Source organism: Emydura macquarii, unplaced genomic scaffold (assembly GCF_026122565.2).
Source record: "Emydura macquarii macquarii isolate MOO-44397 ecotype Brisbane River unplaced genomic scaffold, CSIRO-AGI_Emac_v2 contig_1451, whole genome shotgun sequence".
In the NCBI taxonomy this organism is placed as follows: Eukaryota; Metazoa; Chordata; order Testudines; family Chelidae; genus Emydura; species Emydura macquarii.
This window is the reverse complement of record NW_027131588.1, coordinates 21,477,056-21,487,083: the sequence shown is the minus strand read 5'-3', so window position 1 is coordinate 21,487,083 and position 10,028 is coordinate 21,477,056. Positions and strand designations below refer to the sequence as shown.

At 49.6% G+C, this 10,028-nt stretch overlaps 1 protein-coding gene across 3 annotated transcripts in view; it reads left to right on the top strand.

The window, feature by feature from the left end:
• Positions 1 to 5,636: 5,636 nt before the first annotated feature.
• TDRD7 (tudor domain containing 7) overlaps positions 5,637 to 10,028 on the top strand; it is an 81,548-nt gene continuing 77,156 nt past the window's right edge. For 2 of the 3 annotated variants that reach the window (XM_067553337.1, XM_067553335.1), the window contains exon 1: positions 6,980 to 7,104. The gene's annotated coding sequence lies outside the window, so the exon portion shown is untranslated. Of the gene's footprint in view, positions 5,761 to 6,979; positions 7,105 to 10,028 lie in introns of those variants that run through there. The other variant, XM_067553336.1, reaches the window with a different exon arrangement.

Genomic DNA, 10,028 nt, shown 5'->3' with positions numbered 1-10,028 from the left:
CTCCTCCTCCCTACCTCAGCTCAGCTTGAAAGCAAACATCCTGTCAGATACTGACTCCGGGGTAGCTCTAAAGGAAACTAAGTGATCTCTTCCTTATTTACTGACCAGTAAATCGGTTGCTTTCTTCCAGCTGTCACGGAAGCAGAGACTGATTGGTTAGTTTTTGCCAGGCTTCTCGCTGGGAAATAAATCCAGTTTTAACTGTACTGCCTGCACCCATCTTTATAAAAATACATGTGTATGTTAAATGCATTCAGGACCATTAAATGTGAGATTTGAAACCGTTATAAACCAGGAAACCCGGTGCCCAGCTGCTGAGCACCGTGTGGGTGTATGTGTTTGGATAGGGTTTCGCAAGCTCTGGAATAGGCTTCCAAGGGAGATTGTGGAAACCCCATCATTGGAGGTTTGTAAAGACATGCTGGACAAAGGTGTCAGGGATGGTCTAAGGTTATTGGTTCCTGCCACACCGCAGGGGGTTTGACTTAACTGCTCAAGGTCCCTTTCAGCTCTACGTTTCTGTGATTGTATAAGGGGACTGTTGGCCCCTCGCTGAAACTTAGAGGGGTTTTTGGTTGACATCTCCCAGCACCAAAGGGCAGGGGAAGGGTCGAGGAGAAATCAGGACCCTGAGACTGACAGTCCCCAGGGCCAGTGGGGAGAGGCCAAGGCTCCCGGTCAGCCTGATTGACGGGTCAGGCAGGCCATTGAGGGAGCCAAGAGGCCGGGGGTCCTCCGTGTGAGGTAGAGCTGCCTGGGCAGACCAGAGCTGAGCTAAGGACAAAGCGGCTCCCTGAGTCACGGCAGCCAGGCCAGCGCGAACCAGGGGAGCTGCCCAGGGAGCAGAGCTGGAGGCAGAGCAGCCATGCTGGAGTGGGGCTGGAGCTGGGGCTGGAGCCCTCTGGAGCCAGGTGTGGCGAGCAGCTGGGGAGAGCAATGGAGACCCTGGGCAGGGCCCAGCAGAGAGAGACACTGTTGGAGGCCCAGTACAATTTGAGTTGCCTGACCTCTGTCCTACAGGCGTAGCATAGCTTCATTTGCTTGCTTGGCTATTCTGACCCCTGTAGCATGACATCTTCCAGTTGGCAGAGACTGAATAACCTCCTAGATGTCTCAGTGTCTGCACATCACGGCACATAACAAGACAAAATACAGATACTGTCTGCTCGCAACTGCACACAGATAACGGTGATGGGAACAAGAAGTTATCCTTGAACATTTGGGGTACCCTGTTTCATTACCAAGAGGTATATTTTTACTCCGCCCCTCCTATCACCAGATTTTGACGACCCCAATTATTATGGTGAGAATGGAATGTAGTTAAGGGTGGAAACCCAATGTAGGTAATTAGCATATATGATAATGAGAGAGATAATTAGGTGAAGGTTGTTTATGGAAGGGTATAAGTAGTCACCACGTAGACAAAGGGGGGTGCTCCATCAACACCTGACTCCGCGGGAGATGCTGCCGGTTGGACCAGAGGATCCACTAACTCCCTGGTGCAGCCCCTGAAGAAAGCCGTTCTTGTCTACAGCCTTCTGAGTGACTGCTCTCCAGGCATAGTGAGTATGATATACTGTAGTTAATTTTAGGCTTTGTATCTAACCAGTATATTTATAGAAAACCTTGCACATTAAACCTTATTGATCTGCAAATCGGACGTACCGCGTCTCACAGGTATCCACACTGATCTCAAAGTGTCCAGAATCAACAGACACCACCAGCCAAGAGGCCATGCAGGCTGGACCCCAATGGAGGGGGGGGGGGGGGCAACATTGGGGAGAAGGCCCCCTGCCCAGGCCCTGCGACATGTGAGAGACTGACTGTGAACGTCCCTCACAGCCCAGAGACGCTGTGTGATGTCCCCGTGCCCATGGGGCGGCGTTCGGTGTTTTCCTTTATCCTTTCCCATTTTCTTCCTTATTTTTTTAATTGGTGGCTGTTTAATAAATTTTATTTGCTTTGAACTATATGCAATAATTAGTGGGTCTGGGAGGCGTCCAGTACAGAGAGTTTAGCCCAGAGTGGGGACACCCTAGCCCAGGGGTACCCAACCGTTTTGGCTCGAGGGCCACAAATATCATTTTTACTACCCTGAAGGGCCACCAGCCTATCAACTCATTAAAAATGTATTGACGTATACACCATTAAGGACTACAAATCACTACATGTTTAAAGTAAACATTTGGATGCTACTATGCTCATTTTTACATTCAGTGTTTTACACCTACAAATTACTCACAGTATGTCACACTCACAAAGCACTAGTGTAGATGAATGGTTGTCACTACACACTGAAGCACATGGCCGGGCAGCTAAGTCACAGTGGGTGGCCTGCTAAGTGCAGCTCCCATTTCCCAAACTCTTGCAACTCATCCAGAAACAAAATCACCACACATCTATATTGCAGACCCTTCAACCTTCCCTTCTCTCCAACATCTCTTCATTTGTCGTCTGTTTTACATTTGCCTTAAGGGCCTAATCCTACTAACACTTAGGCCTTGTCTACATTTGGAAATGTAATGAAATAACTATCTTGCTAAATTTCCAAGAGTAGACAGGGGCTGATACAGCAGTTTCCTGCAGTATCTTTGTGAGATCTTATTCTATTAAGTTTAGGTATCATTTTAGGCCAGGGATTGTATGTAATTCCATGAAGGAGGGTGACCACAGCTCCTCCAAGAACTAACTGTGTGTGTGTGTGTGTGTGTGTGTGTGTGTGTGGCGGGGGGGTGATTAGGCAAATTCATTCAGGTTGTAACATCTCTAGGGAAGTACCACCACCTAGAGAGGCTCACATACACTAGTTCAGGCCAGGTACTTTAGAGATCTACAGACAAAGGGCTTTCAGATAAATTGTCTGAGCTTAAACTGATTAAGGGCCTTCTTTCTGATCCATCAAATGGACAGAACCTTCCATCCAAGGGAGCCCCAATCATTCCTAGAAGAGGTTGGAAGGACTTTGGCCTATGGAGGCCCCCATAAGACTTGATGGGTGGTCTCTGGTAAACCTTTAGCATGTGTATAGGAATGTTTATTGTTTTTAATGTTTTCTCCGGATTGCTTTCACCTTAAGCATACATGTGCTTGCTTAGAAAGAACTATGTGGTGACTTATAAATGCTGGCAATTACACTGTTCATAAGCTTTTGGAGAGAAAGCAAAGTGTGGACTCTGGCGCCTTTAGGCAGACTGGCTTGCTGGGGACATCACATTACAGGCAGGGAACTCTGCAGCCTGGAAAAACCCTCATCAGGAGGGAGACAGACACAGGTCTCTGCCCAAACGAGGTGACTGCTGGGCAGCCAGGAGCCTAGAGTGTGTGCCCTTGAGGGCCCACTGAGGAGGAATATAAGTACAGTTGCCCTGAACTGTGACAAGCCCTTACATGAGTAACTTTACACATGTTCCTGTCTAAGTTACTTATGTGACCTCTTGCCATAGTATTTAAGCACTTTAATCTTCTGGTTTGGGTACTGATGCAATACAAGTGGCTGTGTGAGGTTGGCCAATTGACCGTTAGTCTGATTTCCCATTCTAAGGCTTCCTCTCAAATTGCCAGGTTGTTCTGATTTAAAGGGCTATCCGTTGTGAGAGGTATCAGAGGCCAGCTTTGGCAGGCATATTTCCAGCGTTGTGTCTGAAAGGGGAAGAGAGAGAGGGACCTGAAGGGCGTGTAGGCACATCTAAAGAAGAGAAGTTAAAAAGCAGCAATTCAGAGTCATGTGCTAATGGAGAGTCCAGCTTCTGGAAAATAACAGGATGCTGCACAAATTGGCCAGCTTCCACATCAGCTTGCCTCCCTCTCAGCATGAACTAAGAGACATTTTAAATCAGCATATTTCATCCCATCAAGTTCGGTGTTTGGACTAAAAGCGTGTCAGTTACCTTGAATAACTAATTTGCATTGAGATAACTCTGCTATTTGCAGTATTCCAGGCATTTGGGAAGTAGAAGAAAATGCTGAAGGACACATCTAATTATTTTAGGTAACACTGGCAAGTTGTCATCTCTGCTGCGGTTGAATCTGGCATTTTATATACTGTTATCTTCTTTCCAACATCCCGAAGAAAGCTTTGGCTGGCAGGCAGGTGTGCTCTTTAGCAGAAATGCTCCCTTCCCTAAGAAATCTGTGTACTGAGTGGAAAATGATTAAGTAGCTGGTAAATAATTGATATTTTAAAAATTAACATCTGATAGATTGTGCTTTCTCTCGTATCTCTTCTTCTGTTATGCTTGAGCCATTGTCGGGAAAAGTATGAAACAATATTTTTATAAGCCACAAGAGGACCTCATCTCTGCAGTCCACAAACAGATTGTTTAGAAGCTGGAGAAGAGATCACCATCAACCCCCTTAAGTAATGTATGATGTACCAGTGTTTTTAATTCTCTTTGGATTGTTGGGTGCCAGAATGATATTTAACTCAAGGTGGGCAGGTCAATGTTGCAGGAAAAAAAGCAGTATCTAAAGGATGATCAGCCTGCTGCCTTCCACAAATATCTCTTCCTAGACAAAGACTACCTTGAGATGCAGCATAGACAAGGCCAAGTGGCAGATACCGAGATAGAAATACAGCCCAGGCTAGATTACAGAGACATTAGTACTGTACTTAACACAAAATAATTTATAAAGAAAGTAAAAAGTTGCCTTAAAACCTGCCACAAACATCACTAATATATCAGTCTCAATCTGTCATTTCCCCTTTCTGCCTCTCTGAAAGCCACTATATCCAACTCTGTAAATTCCTTTTTTTATTAATCCTCTCACTTAAATATGATGCTTTGTATAACAAATGGTATATAAAAACAGTATTGCATTGTATTGCTGTGGAAAAAAGACTAAAACTGCTAACAAACTATCTGCCCTGGAAATGGCAATCCAATGTACTATCAAGTAGGGACAATGATGTTTGTAGTTACATGCAGCTGGTAAATAGAGGATAGAAAAAGTTTGAAGGTTTTAAAAGAGAGGTTGTCATTAATTCATTTTGCCACTAGAGGACAGTGGTATGATATTATGTATTCAGTCTGTTACAACAAATCATCAGGCACAGATGCTTTGGAAATGGAACTTGTGTAAGCGTCTGAGGTAAGAAGCCATGCTTTAATTAGCTAAATCCAGGACATAGTATAGGAGTTACTTTCTTTTTTTAAAAAAAAACCTTCAGTGTTTTAGTCTTTTCTATGATTATTTCTAACGGTTGACACTTACAATAAAGATTAGAGATTTAAACCACTTCATTTAGGAACAGGACTTCAAAATGTTCTTTTGGTGACAGGAGTGTTAGAAATAAATGGACTGATTTGAACAAGTGTTTTAGTATAGTCAAATGCAAGGAACAGTGAGTGTAGAGCACAATTACAGAATGGGGGACTGGATCCTGGAAAGCAGTGACTCTGGAAAGGACTGAAGAGTCATCAAAGGTAATCAATTGAACATGGGCTCCTTATGCTGTAGTGGCAGAGCAGCCTTATGTAGACGCAGGAGACTGCTGAATAAGATTAGGAAGGTATACAGCGTTGGTAAGACCAGAACTATGTCCAGTGCAGGTGTCCACACTTCAGAACAGATGGAGAAAAGTGAGAAGGGCTAACACTTGTTTTATTGTTGTATTTTCAGTGTTTGCACTTTGGTGGAGCTGGGCCTTTAAGAACAGGGTGGGACACTTCCACATTTGTTTGAAGAAGCCTGAGAGAAAAGGTCAGGATATCTGATCTGTGTTTTCAGAGTGGAAGAACCTGCTGTGTGAGCTCCAAAAAGGTCAGAACTCTGTATTTAATACCCTTAAACTGAATCCAGCCCGGTTCAGCAGGGATTAGAAATTGCCCCCGACAGGTGTTTCTTGACCCTCCTATGGGATGAGTTTGGTGGGCCCCACGTTCAGCTCCCATTTCCCAAACTCACAACTATTGTTTGCACTGGGTTATACATTCTTGGGGGCAGGAAGTTTCTCTTGCCCTGTGTCTGTCTGGGACCCCAATCACTGAGGGACCCTTTGAGGGGACTGGGGTGCCAGAAGCCGCACTTGTTTTACTCCCTACAGCTGCAGGGGTGGCAGCGCCCTCCCTGACCTGCACCATTGGGTGTGGGCAGGGCAGGGGCAGTGCAAACCGTGACAGGCAGAGCTGGGTTTAAAGCCAGATGTTGTGATTTATGGGTCAGTTGTGATGGGGGGGGAGGGAGGCTATAAATCCCGGCACGTGCCAGCTTGGGTTTGAGGTGTTCAGAGGTGCTATGCAGGGTTGCCAACCGCAGAGTCAGTAAAAAAAAGCGTACCCTTGTAACACTGTAAATAAAGGACAAGGTCCCTGGAAAGTGGGCAGAACTGGAACATGTCGCGGGTCACAATCACTTCCACACTGCCCATGGCGCTAGCCGTGTCCTGTTACTGCACCCGCCCGACCACCCCACTGATCAGTGAAGGGCAGCTCACACCGTGCGTGACTCCTGTGGACACACTAGGGCGCGTGAGCCGCACACACACGTGTGTGTGTCAGTATTGGGGTGTTTTTAGTGGGGGCTGCAGAAAGTTTGTGTGCATAACAAAAAAAAAATCCGCTTCAGATCTTCATGTCAGTAACAGCTACACTGCAGGCGGGGCGGGGCGGGGGGCCAGGACCCAGCCAGACAGCGGGCTGGTGAGCCAGCACCCCACCCCGCCCCCGCGGGCCACGCCCCTCCTTTCACTTTCTATTCCGGCCCGAAGGCGCCGCGGCGGGGAAAGGGGCGGAGCCGGGAAAGGGGCGGAGCCAGGCGGCGTGGCTTTCCCCTGGGGGGGGCTGCAGCTCGCTCCCCCGCCCGCGGCGGTGGCCGCGCGCTCCCGTCGGGGACGCGCGGGAGGACCAGGCGCAGCGGGTCCGCACAGCAAAGGGGCTCATTCCCCGTTGCTTGGGGCGGGTGGGAGAGTTGGTAACGCATGCGCAGGAAGCAGCGGGCGGGGCCGGCTGACGCCTGCGCGGGGCGGGGCGCTGGGAGAGGGGCGTGTGCGGCGTTAAAAGGCCGCGAACCGGCCGCCGCCGGCAGCGCTTCAGGTGCGGCGCGAGCAGCGACTGGTTGTCAGGGGTGACGAGCGAGCGAGCCAGCCCCGCGGGGGCGAGCGGGCAGGTAAATCGCTGGTGGCCGGGCGCGCCCCCGCCTCCCGCAGCCTTGGCCGCGCCTGCCGAGCGAGCGCGGGGGGCCGGGGTTCGGTCCCGGTCCCGGTCGGAGAGGCGTGGCCCCAGCGCCGTCCGGCCGCGCAAGCAGGCTCCCGGAAGCCGTCGCCGAGCCGCCCTGCGGGCTGCGTGCGTCGGCCGGGCCCGCGGGACGGAGCGGGAGGCGCTGCTCGGGGCCGGGCCGCCGCTGTTCGCTGAGGCGGGAAGGGGGCGCGTGGCCTCCCCGGGCGCTAGCCAGACCCGCGCGCGCGTTGCTGTGGTGCCCGGCCCGACGGGGACTCGCCCGGCCTGTCCGCGCTCGCGGCGAGCTGGGGGCGGCTGTCACATCCCTGCCCGGGGCTTTCCCTTGTCTCTTCTCTTCGCCGTCCTCCGCGTGTTACAATCCCTTCACCGTCCGTCCGTCCGTCCCCTTCCAGCGCCTCCAGCCCCGTGTGTCTCAGCCTTGTCAGGCGCGAGAGAGACACACACACACACAGGAAAAGAGGGCAGCCCCAAAATCTGGGGCTGTCATAGTTGTCACTTCCACTCTTCAGCTGGAGCAGTGGAATTAACAAGTTTTCTGGGCACTGGGCTTCCAGCCAGGGAGGGGGGCTGCCCCCTGGGCAAGTTGCAGGTGGCGGCTGCTTGCCTCCCAGCTAGGGGCCGGGTGGGGGGCTGTCGCCCACCTCCCCCAGAAGCCAGGGGCTGTCGCCCACCTCCCCCAGAAGCCAGGGGCTGCCACCTGCCTCCCCTTCACTCTGTTTTTCCCTGGGTACCCCTGCCTGTGTCTGGTGGCACACATACCCCTACGGGTATGCCACAGGTTAGAGCATAGTTTCTCAACCTGTTTATCTTCTCCCCTCCTGCACTCTGGGGGTGTGTGCGCGTGCGCACATGTAATTCTGTTACACCAAAACAGTCTGAAAGCAGCATCAGCTAGTCCAGTTATTAGTCAGCTAACCGCCCCCCCCCACCCCCCCAGCATGTCCTTCCTCCCCAACAACTAGCAAACTGAAAGACAATGTCCATCATGCTAGTGACACGACATATTAAATGACTCCCAGTACAGTGAGAATCTAGAGCTTCATAGTAACTGCAAACATTAAACCGCTTCCTCAGATAATTATTTCCATTTTATATCGTTTGGAAAAAGAGTCATCTGGTCAGCAGAGGAAAATCGAAGCCCCTTTTCTGACAAAGGCATATATCGTAGCTTAAACTCATCCTGTCTTTAATTTGATGAACTTAATGCAGTGGCATTCTTGTGGTATCTGTTAAGTAATGTCTAGGGGAAAACCACATAGACTGTGTATTTAAAAATTAAAAAAAAATGTAGGTGCACTGTAATGGGCAAGCTGAGAATCGATTCCCTGCCCACCACTAAAACAAAAACTAATATGTGCTCCTGATTGATATCTAATGGAGCTGAGCTAAACTATATAAAATGGTGGTAAAACCGTGCCTTCCGAGCCACATGCAGCTCTTTTACAGTTAAAGGAGCCCCATATCCCTCCTTCCCCCCATTCTTTACCTACCAGACTGGGCTGGGGAGCCTGGGGCTTCTTGTAGTGGGGTGGTGAGACCCCTCCTCGCTGAGCAGAAGCTTCTAGTATCTCAGGGCTTCAGACCCACAGAGCACACCTGTCAGGGCTTCAGTAATGCTGGCAGTGAGGTCACAGGGCTTCTGCCCTATGGGAGGCACTTGCTGGCCGCTCAGGTCAGCAGCAGTGGGGCTGTAGGTGCGCCCCACGGTACAGAAGCCCTAAGCCCTGGCAGGCATGCCCTGGGAGGCAGAAGTCCTGAGCCCCACCACCCTGCTGCAGGGCTGAAGCAGGCATGCTCCCCTCTTGAACCTCTGAAGATTGTTATATGCGGTTTGGAGGGTCAGTAAGTTTGGCCACCCTGATATAAAAGATCTTGAAGCCTGTAATGGAGAAGAGCATGGCTTGGGTAAAAACTTACTAGGTATTTACTAGTTGGAGGCTACTAAAATGATGATAGGGTACTGTCTTGGGACAACAGCCTGGTAAAAGTCTGTTCTCACTTCCCCTCCAACCAACCTCTCAAATAGCTGCAGGGGAGGGGATGAAGGGATTGGGGGGACAGGACTTCAGTTTTTATATGAGCTTCTAACTAATAGATAGGTGAAAATAGACGCTCCTGTGAAAGTTTTTAGAAATACTTCTACTTTGACAGCCACTTTCTCTTTTCCCTTCCTTTTATCCTTGCTTCTTTTTTAAAAGAAAACCCTGATAATGTTTAACTCCAGAATAGCACACAAGCGGAAAGTGCAAGAGGAGAGCCCACTGTTACTTGGACTTCTTAGAGACAGGCTGTGTCGACACTCACGGTGTCAAATTCGCTGCTGTCAGATCAATTTATCTGGTTTGATTGAGCAGAAGTGAAGACCGGCTCAATTGGTCCGGAAGTCAATTTAGAAAAATCACCTCCAAGAAAAGAGCAGCGCTGCATCGCTGGGTATGCATTTCCTATCGGCGCAGCGTAGTGGAGATGATGCGCAACAGAGAGTTTAGGAAGTCGACATAAGTGACACAAACTACTCTACGTAGCTTGCGTAACTCCCATCGACTGCTGCCAAATTTGCTGGTAAACGTAGACCAGGCCTCAGTCTCATAGTGCACCTCATGTGATGCATATGCATTTTCATGTGCAAGAAATGATTGATAGCAAGGGCCAAAATAACACCCCAAGTAGGGCCATAAGGATGTTCCAACTCTGCTAATCATCAGACTCTGAGATGATAAGGGAGAATTCAAATGCATATGCTGCTGTCTCCAGGATAACCAGAAGACTGATTTATGGAGATTAAGCCTTGAAGAATTCCCCTAATGGAACAACTGAGGCCTCCCTAACCTTTCATCTTCTTGCCTCTTACAG